Raw genomic sequence first — 17,814 nt, forward strand, 5'->3', positions numbered from 1 at the left:
AAAAATCAAATTTATATTCCATATTGCTTGGTCTAGCATCAAGCTAATTTTGAAAACAGCAGAAAATCTTCAAAAGTTACTTCAAAATGTTTATAATTGATGGTAGGAAAAAAAATCAGAATTCCAGTTATTAAGGAGTCTAAATTTTCACTGATAACAGCACATAATTTAGGTTTACCTTCTACCTTCTGTGTCCACTAGAGCATACAATCCAAGATCATTTGAAATTGTAGACATGAATTAAATTTATTCATACCATGCTATTTCCTATACAGTCTGCCCAGGTATAATGGCTTGCCCATCTTAACTAAGTGTTGAATGTGCTTTATTGATGGAATTTTGAAGATTAATGTACATTATCAAAATTTGTTTTTTTCCTCTTTTAGCATTTTCTTAGACAGATAATACTTACAGCAGATCTTATAATCTTTGTGAGAATTATGGTTCTAAGCAAAATAAACAACAATATTGAATGAAAACATATGGAACATAAACAAGTTATCCAATCTTCTAGGATTTACAGGTGATCAATTCCTTGTCAGAACCAACATTTCTGTTTTGTTGTTTTGCTTTGTTTTGTTTTAGTTATGACCACCTTCACATGATTCAGTGCAGGGATCTTCTGTAACATGCAACTGTTTGGGATCAAGGTGCAGTGAATGGTTTTTTTTTTTTCCTCCAAAGCAACATAATAGACGAAATATGGAGAAATACCATATTTCAAAGATATAAAATAAGTAAGCACCTAATAGACACTGCCAGTTTTCACCCATGCCAGCTGTCTCATGGTCAGAATATACCTGAGACTATAACCACCTACTGAGCTTACTAGGTTAGAGAAGTAACCCATCCTGGGAAATGATTTGTGAAAGAACAGGTAACAGACAGACAGTAATCCCAGCTTTAATACGTACCAGGGTATGTGTATAAGAGAATAGAAAGCCCTCGTTTCCATTTCTAAGATTGAAAGACCAGTGGGCAAACCTAGGGGATAGTCCCATTAGAGTTAGAAAGTTCATTTCCAAGCAAGAAGGATAACTGGGAACATACCTTCAGTGAGTCTTGAAGAAGATATAAAATAGATCTGGCTAGAGAACAGGGTTCACTGCAGTCACTAAACTGAGTGTTTGATCTGCTCAAAGTGCTGAGAAAAGACTGAGTGTGCAGCACTAAATGGGGTCTCCTTATCCACCTCTTACCCTACACAGGCTAAAGAAGGATACACAGCAGAGGATAAAGAAAAAAATATCAGGGCAGGTGATTGGATAGAAGTGCTTCAGGGCATAGATGTTGCTATTGTAAGTATGAACCCACATTAGCTGTGGCTACCTGCACAAGACTTGTATATGACCAAGCTAGCCAGTTATGAGGGGGAAATAATCTCCAGGCTCCATTATAAACTGAGAAGCTATAGGCAGTTCCTGGGGAGGCAGAATTATTATTTTTAATGGCATGGCCAATGATAGGTTTACCATGCTCCAATGAATGGCCTCATACCCATACACATAGATAGCACTTGTCATGCCCCTACATGGCTCCAGGGACTGACCTAATTGGGGTAGAGAAGAAAAGAGAGATAAATTTAAAGAAAACCTGAGGCTTGAGGGTCTAAAGTCTTAGATGGAGAAGCCGCAGCACCCCAGATGCTTAGTGTATTTATTGTATACAGTTGATCAGGGAAATGGTGTTACTGCATACAACTGAACAAGAAGGCAGATTTTAGCTACTCTCTGTAGTAGAAATCTCTGTAGGGGAGAAGTCAGTCTGCAAGTCATATAGATGCCTAGGAGACATGGCCAACTCGCACACAAGCTGTTAACAAATTATTTCATGTTCAGAATACACCTGAGACAATAACTACCTACTGTGATTAATAGGATAAAGAAAGCTGTAGTGGACATTTTCTGCACATATTTCAACATCTGCACACATGAAAGAGGAAAGCTTGTCATCTCTCTGAGCCTCACCTAGGGAAGGCTTTGACATTCACATAGATTTGAGGCATTCTGGTCTTTGACAATGCTATGCTTGTATCATGAAGAGACATTTGCTCTGGACTTCAGTGGCTCAATATAAACACTGATTATATTAGGTGGGTAATCAAAAGAAGGTAAAAATTTGAGAAATGGATAAGTAGATGTAAAAAGAGTTGAAAGGGCAGAGGAAGATATGAATATGATGTAAATACATTGTGGTCATGTGTGAAATGCTAAAGTTTAAAGTAAAAAATAACTAAACATAGAATATAAAGTATTCTTGGTACAATGTGGTTAGTATCTGCCCTCATGAAATCACATTTTCATGCATTAAATGGAATTGGTGAAGAAATCAAAGGATAAACATTGAGTGTCAAATGTACAACACCATCCTCCTCTCAAAAATACCTGATGCCAATTCTTTACTTAGAGAAAGAGAAATAATCATTAGTGATCCAGGATTTGTCACAAATGGGACATTTGACTAAGGAATATTTCATAAAGCCTATTATGGAACTAAATGATTGTTCTTTGGACCACCTCCAAGATATTTAGATAGGACAGTTCCTGTGAAAAGTGTGATTTCTGCATCACATTATTAATGTATAATAACTGATCATTTAATGTTTACTTATGATTAGGTCCTTTGAGACCTGACTAATGCAATGTTACGGCACGGTAGATCATGTCTCATTTGAATTTGTCTCCACAGTATAATAGGAAGAAATATGTCCCCTGATATCTGTGACCTAGTCATTTTACATATCTTACATCTATGGAGGGTGTTTTGCTATTGTGAATACGCAGTCAAATGAATCTTAAAAGCAGAGATGATTTTTTGTTTTGGTGACATGAGAAAAAGTAGAAAATATTTAAAAGGGGGTTATTGGGCTTTTAAGATGAGAAAGAATTGTCCTACCCAAAGAATGAAAAGACTCTCACAACTGAAAAAGGCCTTCAGATTAACAGCCAAACAGGGATCTCAGTTCTACAAACACAAAGAGTTGACTTTATTCAACAATTGGAATGGAAAGAAATATGTTCTTTTCAACAGATTTAGTAAAAAAAAAAAAAATGTTATTCAGCCAACATTGATTTTTATTCTATTGAGACGTAAATCAGAACTTTGAAATACCAAAAGATATTGTTTAAACTTTTGATATTTTAAATGACTGAACTTGTAGTGTCAAGGAAGCAATAGAACCCCAAAGCCCTTGTGCTTAACATGATGTATAGACATATGATACAAGCTTTAATGGAATATAAACCATTTTCTCTGTTGTTCGGGTTCTCTAGAGGAACAGAACCAACAGAATCAATATGAAATAGAAGTGAATTTATCTAATTGTTGTACACAAAATATTCTAGGTAGTCTAACAGTGAGTATCTCACAGAAGAGTAGCCAAAAGCCTCGTTGTGGCTCAGCTCAGAAGGCTGGGTGTTATACTGAAGGTCTGTAGGGTTCCTGGAGAGAATCTGGTCTTCCTTCCATGTTGAAAGCCTGAAGAAGATAGATTCTGATTTTCGTGAAGGAATGCAGGAGCACAGGCATTGGCAACAGTGTGGGTGAGCTCAGGCCAACAGACAAAAGCAACCCCTCCTCAACTTCATTTTAGCTGGATGTAAGAAAGTGAAATTTAATTTTAGAAAGGGTCTTCCTACTTCAGATAACCTCATCACAAGCATTCTCTTGCCTTTTATTTGATTCCAGATCCAGTCAAATTGAAAACGAAGATAAACCATCACATTTACTAATAAGAAAATAAACACCACTTCCATACATTCTAATTTTATTGGATGTTTACTAAGATGTGTTAAAGAACACATGAATCAGGGGATACTGTGTAGTAGTACATGAAAAGTAATATCTATTGAAAGAGAGAGAGAATCTCTTCAATCCATAGTTGACATTAGCATAGTAAAGTTTCTACACAAAAGTGTGGTGGTTTGAATAGGTTTGGCCCCCATAGACTCATGTGTTTACATGCATGGCCCATGGGAAGTGGCACTATTTAGGAGGTATGGCCCTGTTGGTGTAGGTGAGACATTACTGAAGGAAGTGTGTCAATGCCATGGCAGGCTTTGAGGTCTCTTATACTCAGGCTTTTGGAATTACAGTCTCTACCTTGCTGCCTACAGATCAAGATGTAGAACTTTCAGTTCCTCCAGCACTGTCTGTCTGCATGCTGCCGTGCTTCCACCATGATGATAATAGGTCATGGTGTCTGTTCACATCAATAAAACCCCAAGAAACATGTTGGTACCAGGAGTAGGGTGTTGCTGTGATAGGACCTGACCATGATTTTTCTCAAAGGAATGTGGACTTAGGGACTGTGAATTAGAAAAACAGTGGAAAATTAAATAAATAAACAGTAAATAAATAAGGAAAGCAGTAGAGTTCTATACGTGGACCTTAATGAGCTGTACTATTAGAAGCACAGAAGACAGTGGTGTTGAGGCTCATTTGAACTGTGGGGGCTCAAGAGGTTTCAGAGGAGAATGTTTAGCGTCTTGCCTAGAGCTTGCCTGAGTGATATTTTGATGCAGACTGTGGCTGGTTTTTTTTGCCCTTGTCAGAAGAGTTTGCCTAAGGCTAAGGTAAAGAGATTTAGATTAATTTCACTTGCAAAGGAAATCTCAAAACACCTTACCATAAAATCTGTCCTGTGGTTCACTCTTATGAAGAGTTCTTTGATCAAATATGGCAAGCTGAGAAATGAAAAATACAAAATGTATTGTTTAATGATTAAAAAGACAACACAAAGTGGAATGGAGCTAAATTCTGTGTTCAAGTAGACAAACAGATTAAAGATATTCAATAGAAATTAAGGAAGAGTTGACCTTGAGGCAAGATCCCACCATGATAATGTTCCATCTTATGAAAAATATGTTCTCCAAGAGAAACTGCCACCTATTCCAAATTTACTATGAATTTGCAGTTGTATGAGGCATAGTTATATTATGTTACATGTCATTATGATCCGGTTATTGCTTTTATTTGGCCATTAGAAGATATGATTGTGTGCCAGGTTGTGAAGATTATGCTAAGTTGACAATTTGACTGCATCTAGAATGAACTACAGTCCAGAAATGGAGGACACTCCTGTTATCCAGATCTTGAGGCAGGAAGACAACATGACTTTGCTCCAGATTATGAGGTGTTCAATCCTGATCTTGACGCTCAGTGGCCATGCTTATAAAGATCTATAATGAAAAGGAAGTCCAGATATGGTGGTACATGCCCTTAATCCCAGCACTCAGTCAACAGGGGCATGCAGATCTCTGAGTTCAGGGCCAGCCTGGTCCACAGAACAAATTCTAGAACAACCAAATTAGACAGTGAAGGGAAACCATTGAAAACAGAAAACTGGTGAATCTGTCATTGAATTAGAGAGGCATATTCAAACCCCAGTAAGCCACAGAACTTGACAGCTTCAGCCACGTGGTTCTACCTTTAGAATCAAGAATAAAATTTTCCTCTGAGACTAAGGAAAGCCCTCTGTGGCTATAAATGTGCCAGAGACATCCCTGCATGGAGGCCCAGAGTGTCAGGTTATTATGTGAAGCTCTGAAGTTGAAGCTTGGATTGCCTTGGAGACCACAAGATGTTGGAGGTGCCGGAGACATGGGATTCCTGTCAAGGAAAGTTGCTAGCAGGTAGTGGAACCAGCCCAAGAGAAAGAAGTGTGTTGCAGTCAAGAAAACTGAAACAAGTTGGAAATCTGAAAAGCTTCTTGACATCAGACATGGAGAGGCAGAGTTTGGAGTTTGTCCAGCTTAGTTTTGCTTTGGTTCCGTATCTTGTTACTGTGATCACTTCCCTGTAGTAATTTATATCCTGTGCCATGATATGCCAGAAGTACATGATCAGCATTTTTATTTTTATTTCATGGGGGATTATAGTTAAGCAATTGTATATTTATAGATACAAAGCCTATGGGGTCCAGGGAGTGAACGTGGTGGTTTGAATGGGGTTGGCCCCCATAGATTCATGTTTTTGAAAACTTGAACTATGGGGAGTGGCACTACTAGGAGGCTTGGCCTTGTTGGAATAGGTGTGAGCTTGTTGTAAGTGTGACCCTGTTGGGGGAACCGTGTCACTGTGGGCATGAGCTTTGAGGTCTCTTATATTGAAGTTCTCTCCATTATGGAATTACAGTCTCCTCCTTGCTGCCACCAGATCAAGATCTAAATTGAGAACTCTTAGCTCTTCCAGCATGATGTCTGCCTGAACACTACCATGTTTCCCACCCTGAGGATAAAGGACTAAAATTCTGAAACTGCAAGTCAGCCCCAGTTAAATATTTTTCTTTATAAAAGTTGCCATGGTCATGGTGTCTCTTCACAGCACAGCAATAAAAGCTGAACTAAGACAAAGAGCTAAAATAATAAACCTTGTAAGCTCTGTCAGATTGCTTTTCAACTCAATTGTCTGAAGCAGCCTTTATTCCATGCAAAGTAACTTAATATCCCCTTGATAAAAACAGACACCTGATTTAATACACAGTCTTCTCCATGAATTGAGATTCTCAGCAGAAAGAAGGATAAAAATGATTAACATTTAGAACTTATAAAACCATATAGTTACTAATAAGTCTGAAAGGTGTATGTGTTAAAGGAGTATACAGAAATTCAGCAGGCCTATTTGCGCATGTAGGAACATCAAGATACTCAACTATTTCTCAATGGTGTTATTAATGGATTTTTCTGTTTCTTTGTACATGAAACTTCATGTTTACAGCACCTACAGATATCTAATTTTTTGTTTAGTTTTAAAAAGTAAAAACAAAAATACATGTTGAAGAAAAGACAACAGTTCTACAAATGGTGCTCATCACATCGGATAGCTACATGAAGTAGAATGGAGCTAGAGCTATCTACATCTCTCAGTCTACATAAAACTCAAGCACAAAGGGATCAAGGACCTCAACATGACAGCAGATGCCCTGAATCTGAAAGAAGAAAAAGTAGGAAATAGCCTTGAAGTCACTGAGAGAGAAGGGACTTTCTAAAACAACACTGAAAGCACAGATTCTAAAGGCAGCAATGAATAAATTGAATAAATGCAACCTCATGAGGATAAAAACTTCTGTACCTCACAGGACACCATTATTCAAGCAAAGCAGCAGTTTATACAATGGGAAAAATTTTTACAGTGGTACAGCTAGAATATATAGAGAATGAAAAATGAAGATCAAGAAAATAACTCAATTTAAACATAGTAAAGAAGTAAATGGAGAGGTCTCGAAAAACGAAATATGAATGACTACTGAACATGTTTTACAATGTTCAACATCCTTAGCAATGAAGAAAATTCAAAGTAAAACTACTTTGAGATTTCACCAAACCCCAGTTAGAATGGCCAAGATAAATGAAACAAATCAACACATGTTGATGAGAATGCAGAAGCAGAACACTTATTCACTGACTGAAAGAGTAAAAACTCATACAACTACTATAGAAATCAGTATGGAGGTTCCTAAAGGAATGGAGAATCAGTGTGCTTCAGGATCCAGCTACACCACTCTTGGGAATATACCCAAAGGACTCTACATCTTACTACAGGCATATGTGTCCACACATGATGTAGAATGTAGCCAAACAGACAAAGATCACATGTTCTGTCTTTTGTGTCCATGTTAGGTCTTAAGTGTTAGCTCTAAATTTTGAATACAAGTAACCACAGTTTAGGTAGCCAGTAGGAGACTAAAGGTGGAGGAGATCTGCTAAGGAAGGAGAAATGAATACAATGTTACAAAGGGATAAAGTAGTATCTAGGCTAGGAGGACTAAATGGTGAAATGGATCATAAGGCAGGATAACGAAGGGACTATGGGGAGAGAAAAATACTACTAAAGATATTTTTAGAATCAATATAGATACCTACCCCTGTAGAAGTTTTCTGAAACATAGGCATATAAGAAAGGAATTTAAATAGAATCAGCATATAATAGGGGAGACAAAACTTCAAGTAAATATTATATGTGCCCAAGAAAAATCTACAGTGCTAGGATGGATTACATCTTGTAGAGTCATTAGCCAAAAAGTCTCAGAGACTGTCCTAAACACCTTAGGCTCTTCCCAAGGCTATTGGTTACTTTCCATGACCGGATGATAAAGCCTTTTTGCTAAAGACTTAACTTACTCATGCCGTCAAACATGGAGAAACCAAGCCAATGCTGAGTTACATGGCTGACCCCTGCTAACTAGGGTTGATGGTATTAGATGATACATTGTACTCTACTAAAGGAGAAAAGTGGTCATAAATATCATCCAACTACAAACCTTGTGACCTACAACAGAGTTCTGCCTCCAAGATATATTCGTACAGAAATAGTACAAATATTGTGGTACTATGTTTTTTTTTTAGTTGTATGAGACAAAAATCCAATATCTAACACTGCAAAAGTGGCCAAGAACTGAGATTAGATCGATTATAAAGAAATACCATTCCAGCATTTGGGAGGCAGAGGCAGGCGGATTGCTGTGAGTTCGAGGCCACCCTGGTCTACAAAGAGACTCCAGGACAGCCAAGGCTAACACAGAGAGATCCTGTCTCAAAACAAAAACAAACAAACAAAAAAAGAAATACCAACAAATATTATTCTGCTAAAGGAATATTGCAAAAAATGGTGACTCCTAATAACATTAATTTACAACTGATACATACTAAAAAAAGATAAAATAAGTTTGCTCCCGTGGAAGTTCTCTGACTATACCATACTCCAGGGCAGGTCCCATTCCTGGGAGTTGTTGGGCAACAAGACAAACTACAAGATTTTTGTGAGATTCTGATGTTTTGTTTGGGTATTTCTTGCCCTCTTCTCTTTTTTTTAGATTATTTGGTTTTATTTCAGGTTTTTGTTTGGGATTTTCTCTTTTGAAAGACTGAGAAAGAAGGAACATGAAGTTGGATGGGTAGGGACATAGGAATAATTAGGGAGTATTGGGGTAAAATGAAAGATTATAGTCAACGTATATAGTAAGAAAAGAACATTTCTATTCATATTTATAGAAATAATGTTTACTATTAATAAATACTATTTCTAAAATACATGTCTTGGATATCAGCTTAATACCTTTTTATTTATTTAATTATAATTTTTAATAATTTAATTATATTTAATTTTTATTTATATTTAATTATAATTTATTTATATTTTTAAATTATAATTATAAGTATTTAATTATAAAAGGTCAAAATCTTTATAACATCACAAAGGAATAGGAGTGTGTGTGTTTGTGTGTGTGTGTGTGTGTGTGTGTGTGTGTGTGTGTGTGTGTGTACACTCAGGCACAATTCTGGTTTTATATTTCTAAGAGAGCTAAAGATTTCTCCTAAAGCAGAAGGAATTTAATAATTTAATGCCACAAACAACGCTTCCATTGCTCTAGTCAATGACTTCAGTGTACTTTTACAAACACAGTCATGCAACAAATAGGGTTTAATTTAAACTAATTAAAATAATAAATCAATGTGACTATCCATTAGACTATTAAGTGTTATTTTTAATTCAGAAAATAATTTGTGCCTAATGAATCAAACTGGGAATCCTGAAGCAAAATTTGTCTGTTTTCTTTCTCTCTTTCTCTCTCTCTCTCTCCCCCCTCTCTCTCCCTCCCCACTCTCTTTCTTGTTCTTGTGTATGTATGTGTGCATATTTAATAACAGATTTATCATCTCCTAAAGGAAATTAATAAAAATGTGAATACAAACTTCTAGTTATAATTTCTTCTTGACACTGGTCTTAGGGTAAATTTAAAATTTGGCATTGTAAGACAAAGACTTCTTGTCCCAAATTCAAAAAGTTCAGTTTCATAACATGTCAATTATAAACATTCTATCCAAAATTAAAGACAGCAGTATTACTGATTGAAATCATTCTTGTAAAATTCTAGATTTTCAACATTTTAATGCCATAAAAATATTATTATGGCAATGTCCAAATTTTATTTGAAATGTTCACCATTATTGTGTTAACTTTATCTTATTTCAGTAGAAGTTTTAGCCATTCTTCTTAGCATATCTCTTAAATTCTTGTCTTTGCTATAAACTATATTAATTGTGACATAGTCAATCCATTCTTTCCAGTGAGTGTAACCAATCATATCAACCGCTTTTAGATTGATGTAACCTACATCAATCAAGAAAATGACCCGAGTGGACAGTTTTACCAAGGCCCAGGGTCATCATGACCAGCTACTGGAAGATGTGGTTGAATATAGGGACCTAAGTGATCTAAGCACTCATGTCTCCAGCCTTGCACAGATGGAATTAACTGTACTGTAGCTGGAAACAGAATTGTGAACTCTGCATGGGGCAGTTATTTTTAACATCTCAAACATACCCTTTAGTCTAAGACATTTGAATGAACTCTGGAAATATCCTTTTTATAGATGAAATAGCTGTTCTTTAAAAGCTTCCATTTTTTCTAAGTCTTGAGACAAATGGATGTACTCATTAGATTTATTGTTCTGTCTCTAGACATTCAGTTCCACCCAAGCAGGATCACACTTCAGTGATACCAGGTTTGATAACATATTTCCTGGTTTTCCTTTCCTTCATAAAATATGCTGATTATACAAACTCATACAACCACCTTGGAAATGAATCTGTCTCTTTCTCAAAAAATTTGGAATAGTGCTACCTCAAGACCCATATATACCACTACTGGGCATATACCCAAAATATGTTTCACTATAAAAAGAGGACATTTCCTTAGCTATGTTCATAGCAGCTTTATTCATAATAGCCAGAATCTGAAAACAGCTTAGTTGTCCCTCAACTGAAGAATGGATAAAGAAACTGTGGTACATTTACACAATGGTATACTATTTAGCTATCCAAAACAAGAAAATCTTGAAATCTGCAGGCAAATGAAATAGATGAAACTAGAAAAAATCATCCTGAGTCAGGTAACCCAGACTCAGAAGACATATATAGTACATACTCGCTTATAAGTGGATATTATCCCAACGTAGATGTCCTCTGAGAGACCCTACCCAGTGAGGGATCAAGAGAGATACTGAGACTCAAAGCTGTACTCTTGATTAAGAGCTGCGAGTTGTGTGGAAGAGATGGGCATGGAAGACTGGCAGATGTGGACCCAGGGGAGCCTGCACTAACAGATGCACCAATCAAGGACACTTTAAGGATAGAACCTAGACCTCCTGTTCAGATGTAGCCAATGGACAGCTCATTCTCCACATGGAGAAGGGGAGGGGAAAGCAGGTAACTGCCTCTGACATGAACTCTCATGCCCATGATTTGATTGCTGCCCCTTGGCAGAGAGGCCCTGTGTGAACACAGAGGAAAGGGATGCAGGCTATCCAGATGAGACCCAATAGGCTGTGGTCAGACTGTGGAGGAGGAAGACCCCACCTGTCAGAGGTCTAGGGGAGGGGAAGAGGGTGCAAGAGGAAGGGATGGTGGGATAGTTAGATATAAGTGAGGGTTTTTCAATCGAGATGTAATGTAAATAAATTATAATGAAAAAATTAAAAACCAAAAAATGGTACATGAGCAGGTATTGCCTGCTCAACTGAAGACAAGCATCTCATAATTCCTGGACTCTGGCGACAGCAAATTACTTGTATAATCCCATCAAAGCATTGTAGAATATGAAGAACTGGCCCATGGCAGCCACTGGGTCACTAATCAAGAATAGTCATAGCAGGCACCTAGGAAACCAGCCTTCCTAATCACATCATGGGAAAGCCTGGTGCTTCCTACTTTATGGTAGTGGAACTGGCTGAAAACCAGATTGCCACTTGCTTACAATCCCATTGCATCTCTGATACTGAGCATATATAGCCAGAGGGAAATCTGGTGGGTTTCTAACCTTGGCCATTTCCCTGGTAATAATTTTACACTCTTTGAATATAATGGTCAATAATGACCTTCTGTGACTCTACACTTTGAGTTCTCCTTCACTAAAGGCTTCTGGAATGCCTCAGTGTGAGCTGCCTTGCCATTTGCCCTATTTGCCTGACTCACTCTGAACTAACATGAGCCTTTGTTTGGGTCTGGCAAACTGAAAGTGTACAACTTTGATACCATTTTACATAGTTCAAATTGAATCAAATTCCCGACATTTTTGATGAAAACAGAGCTCCTGCCAAGAAAACAAATATTGGCAACAGAAGGGAAAGAGCTTAAGATTTTACTGGCAAAGTTTTAAAAACCTGAAATTCCTCTGGAGAAATGTTTCATATTTAGGGTCTTCTACCAGAGAATATAATGTAACCTCCTTATGAAACAGGAAGCAAAATAATGTAGTTTTTCAAGAGCCTGTATTCAGGGCCAGTAGACCTGGACCAAAGAACAAATCTTCTTTGTAAGTTGGAGCACATCACTTGATTGTGTCCAAACTGTTGAAAAGGAACTCTGTAAGCGAATGAGCGTGAGGCAGCAAACAAGAAATGCCAGTCATGAGCATTCCATGGCTCCAAAATTCTAACCAACAAGGTGAGCATAGTCCTTTACAATTTCAGAAGAGAATCTGCATATTTACATTTGAAATGACTATTAATTTCTAACCATGAGGAAACAACGCACCTTCTTGCAAATAATTTAATGTCTCCCAAGCAACATGGCTTGGGAGATAAAGACAGTTGCTGCCAAGCCTGAAGGCCTCAGTCCAATCCCCAAATCCATATGATGGAAGGAAAGAAATCACTCCTGCAAGCTGTCCTCTGACCCACATATATCCTCTACAACTTGTATCCCAGTGTGTACAAACACACCCACGTACACACACACACACACACACACACACACACACACACACACACACACACACATACACGTTTTATAGTTTTATATAATCCTTTATATCTATATGAAAGTCTTGGGTTAGCAAGTATGTGAAAACTCCCTTTTAAACCATACATGCTAGAATATTTCAGAAACAGATTTAGAAAAATCCGCATAACTGAATTATCTATGCAAAAGTATAAAAGCACAAAATTAACAAATAATGAACACCACCTCTTCGGTTATTGTTTAACAGGCGTTGAAAGAATATTTAGATCCAAAACACAATCTTTTAAAATATCTTCACTTAAATTAAGAGCACACTGAGATCCTCTGACATTTTGCTTTTCTGAAGAAAACAAAAGTACCTCCCACGGTTCTGCTTCTCCTTTAGAAGGTTTTACTTCTAGTGAAGGAAGGCTGACGTTAGATATGAAGTAGACGTGGCTATGAAAGCACTACCCCAAGTGAGGACTTGAAGCAGTAAGCATGCTTGCATCTTGACTCAGTCTGAGATTTTGGTTTTTCTCCTGTTCTTCGCTGGGAAGTTTATTTCTTATACAAATGCTTTTCATCTTGTTAATATTCCAAACCCGATACATTGTGTTCTAATTGAGTTAATGATTTTTTAAGTTTCTAACCTAAGCATTAAGGCATTTTGTTTAGAGATTTTATTATTATTATTATTATTATTATTATTATTATTATTATTATTATTACTTAAATGAATAGAATTTTCATAGGCAGTCCCAGTGTACTGTCTCCTGCAAAATATATTTGTCATCTTGTTTTCTTGATATTGTGGATTCCTCTCTTCACTCTCTCTCCCATCTGTCTACCAAGGAAACATATAACTACTCTGTTTTGAGAAAGGAAGATGAGTAAGATGTGGGTGGGGAGGGAGTGGTGGTCTACATCCCATCCTATGCTCAATCCTGGCAGGGGTGCAGATGTTTCACAGAGAATCACTGGGAAACACAGGCTTATGGAAACAAAACACACCCTGAGGAGGAGGAGGACAATCTTGTCTTGACAAGAAGATGGCAGCCCAAATTGGCTCTGTGTCTCTTCAAGGAACAATGCTATCAGCCTTCCAAAGTCCTACTCTGTTTCTGTAAGGTATTTGCATATTTTTGTATAATATTTGCATTGGTGCCATGTGCTCTAATTAAAAGTTACAGGCTCTTGTTCTTTTAACCAAATAATAAATCATTCCACAAATTTATAAAAACAGTGTGAAACACATTCTGGTATATATAAGAGTCTCATGTGTATACATAAAATTCATACATAAATATGAAATATTACACACACACACACACACACAGAGAGAGAGAGAGAGAGAGAGAGAGAGAGAGAGAGAGAGAGAACTAAGTAGAAACTATCCCAATACTGATTTTAGGTGACTGTTAGTCCCAATCATAAATGATAGCTTTGTATTGTTTTTTCATTAATAGAGAGGCTATTTTGTACTTGGTAGACAAAGAGCCAAGAAACGAATCACATGCTCTTCTATTTTGAGAGATATGGCAATCATCTAAAATTTGTGATTCTTTACAAACAAATAACAAAAATCTCAGAAACCCGCTTATCTCTCTAGAAACATAAATTTCTAGATGATAGATACACAAATGCATCTTTTCTCTTAAAATATCCAGAGTTGGTTCAGAATTCAGTAAGTTACTTAAACAAAAAAGTAACTTTTTTGGAAATGTTTTCCTGTTACAAACATAGCCCATCAATTCATTTATTTAAAGCAAAAATATCTGCATTTGCAAATAACGTTACTAAACACAAAAAGTAAGCAGAGTGTGGCTTTCACAAGCTTAGTCTCGTTAGTGGAAAGAGAGTTCCATGCAATAAAGTTATGTGTGAGCGAATATAGAATGTGGAAGCAAGAATATTGTTTACAATGATGTGAAATGAGAAGAAAGAGACACATTCATTTTGGTGAAATTGTGACGAAATACAGTGAAATGGACCTAAATATGTTTATAAAGTATCTACAGATAATGAGTGGGTGAAGACATTTCAGAGAGAGAGAAAGAGAGAGAGAGAGAGAGAGAGAGAGAGAGAGAGAGAGAGAGAGAGAGAGAGAGAGAGAGCGCTGAACTGAACAGGCACGTACTGGGTACAGTAAAGCATCAACATGCCTAATTGCCCAAACAATAATGAGTAGTAAGGAATTTCTGCATTACGAAGTTCAAAGTCTAGAAACGACCTTGGAAATGGACGTCTTAGAAATAAAGGTGAAGGATGTGGAGTTGGGAGCAGGGCGGGTAATGGGGCCAGTGAGGAGTTTACTTTTGCATATCAATTTCACTCTTTTTAAAAGTCAGGTTTTTTTATCTCTCTGGCTTTAATCTTTTTCTTTTAATGAGAGTCAGAAGAAGGCAAGCAGAATGTCTCCTACCTTTTCTTCACCTGCCACCTGCTTGTGTTGCTCCTTATCATACATCTTAAAAGCTGTGTCTCAACTTCCCCGGGCATTTATTCTTACACCTATTGTTTTTTCTGTAACTCTCTTTGTCCCGGATGCCTATCCCAAGCACTCAAAGGCTGGATGAATATGTCACTGCCCACTTTCAGACTCTGATCTTTCCATTTTTTTTATATGGATGTGCATTTCATTCAGGATGTCAGTTCAATTTATTATAAGCACAGCTTTATACTGACAGGATCATATATTCAGGTCTTTTCATTTAAAAAAAATATATGAAAGAATAGAAACTGGTGGTTCAGATAAAGCGCTGCCCAATTACAAGGTGGGAGAGGACCAGATGTTTTAGCGTGGAGGCAAAGGATCGGGAATCAGAGTCGGTAAGATGACAATGACTCACCAGTGTGGGACGACAGTTAAGAGAGGGAACACGATAGTGGGACACATGAGTAGGATCATAAAACGTAAGAGCCATAAGGCACTCAGCATTAATCAGTCTCTACAGATCTGGGCTCGCTACCAATAGGAGTGTGATGACAGGGTCTGCCTGAGGCCTAATTGCAAAGAAAGTAAATTAGGCCTTAGCTGCTGCAGAGCAGCCTTTTCCATTCCCACCGTGGCCACATCCAGGGAGTGAGAGCTCTGGCCAGCGCCATGGGCCCACTACGAATACATAACCTTTCAAAGGTTCTACCAAGACCCTCTCATTTTTCCACTCAGATCCCAGAACTCTGAGAAACAACTTTCAAAGGGCCCAGGATGAGAAAACGCAAGTCCAAAAGGATAATTCCACAGCAGTGAAATTTCGGACTGCGTGGCATGCTGGATGATGCTAAACCGGGATGAGCACGTGCAGTCAGGAAGCTTTTTATTTTCTTGTTCTACAAGAAATGCTTACATTGAAATCACATTATGCTTGTGACTGCCTACCATGATACATGAATAAGGCATAAAATATATTAGAATGGCCTTGGAAAGTTAATATGTACAAAATTGCACAATTCAATTTCCCCAAAAGCAATGGCTCTACCCTTTTCCTGCTGAATTTCAACATGTTTCTTGCCAATCCTGGGAGTTAATAATTTAAATTATGATTGTTCTTTGTAGATACTAACCTAATAGACATAAAATATATGAAATTCTATGGATATACTTATATGGTCTCCAATCATTCACTAAAATGTTTTAATTTTCTCTTATTTTTGAAATTATAATATAATTACTGCTTTTCTCTCCTGCCTCTCCCCCTCCCAAACATTCTCTCATACCTTTCTCCACTCTCCTTTAAATTCATAGGCACTTTTCATTTACTAAAATATTTTAAAATACTGAGCCAAATTAGAGCCTAGTTCATCTCACTTGTTTCCTGTTATTAGACTGGCAGACAGGGTTGTATATCAATGCTCTAAGAAGAACCTCTCCACATCCCCATGCACATCTCAGAAAAGAGAAATATCCCCAGAACTACTTTTGAAGAGACAATCAGTAAAATGAATCTTTCCCTTTCTAACTAAAGACTGAATTCTTTTGCCCTCACAGGAGATTCTATTTAGAGTATATAATCACGAATCATGTGGGTTTTCTTATCTTATTGTGTTTTGTTTTAGCATATACATTTATATTATTACACATGAATAAAATAAACTACATACAGCAGGAAAAACCACAAGACAGTAAGGAATAATCATATATAGTGATTTGGCTATTTGTATTTTGCAAACTTAAAGTAAACATCTTTCCTATCTTGTTGGGTCTAAATTTCTGAATGAAAACCATTATCTATTATATCTCATCTTTATTAACTTAAACATCTATCTTGATCTAAAAGCATCTTCACCCCTAACCAAGTAAGCTTAATTGCAAGACCAAACTATCTGGTCTTCAAACCCATCAGAGACTTGAGAAGGAATAAAACATAAATGCCTGAGTGAAACGGAAGTGCAGGTTAGCAGTTTCCAAAATGAAAAAAAAAAATGACAGAAGCAGTTTACTGCCTGAACAGTCACCCAACACTCTCTATAACATTGGAGCATCATCTTCAGCCTTCCAGCCCAATGTATCTGACAGACATATTTGCAGAGCAGGAATTATTGAGGACTTGCTTGGTTTTTTAATGCATTTTCTTGCTCCTCAGGCTTAAAGTCTACCCACATCGGACATTCATACATTCAATAAATCCATTGTTTATATTTTAAATATTCTGGGTAAATAAACCCAGCAACAATTTGCTTCCATAGATTTTAAACTCCAACTGAAGGGGGAAAACAACAAATGGGGAAAGACCAACACCAGATTAGATGATTGTCACAAAGTGATGTCACTACAAACAGGTGGCCAGCAAGGGCTTCTTGCAAAGGTGAACTTGGACATTTTTCCTAGGTTTTAGCCACACAAAGATTCAGAGGAGCACTATAGGAATAAGGAACAAACATTTCCATGTTTGCAGGAGGAGAATCAGGCCAGCGGATTGGGGGAATGAAAACAACTGTTGATGTCCTAGGAGGTCAGTAAAGGTAAGGAGGAAGGAATACATGGGCGTGGATGATGTCAGATCTCATTCTGACTCCAAGCAGAAGCTACTGGAAAAATGCACAACACTGAAATTGCCCTAATTGTGTTTTTAAAAGATGACTATCCCTGCTG

General features: G+C 37.2%; 1 long non-coding RNA gene across 1 annotated transcript; it reads right to left on the reverse strand.

Annotated features, from left to right (window-relative positions):
- Positions 1–358: 358 nt before the first annotated feature.
- LOC311584416 lies at positions 359–15,227 on the reverse strand. The gene is made up of 3 exons (XR_014774860.1): positions 15,145–15,227; positions 4,628–4,685; positions 359–3,592 (listed from the first exon to the last, which is right to left on the reverse strand). It is a non-coding gene; the product is annotated as an uncharacterized lncRNA (long non-coding RNA).
- Between the last annotated feature and the right edge of the window lie 2,587 nt (positions 15,228–17,814).

The sequence above is a fragment of the Acomys minous genome (assembly GCF_964271855.1).
Source record: "Acomys minous genome assembly, chromosome: 15".
In the NCBI taxonomy this organism is placed as follows: Eukaryota; Metazoa; Chordata; class Mammalia; order Rodentia; family Muridae; genus Acomys; species Acomys minous.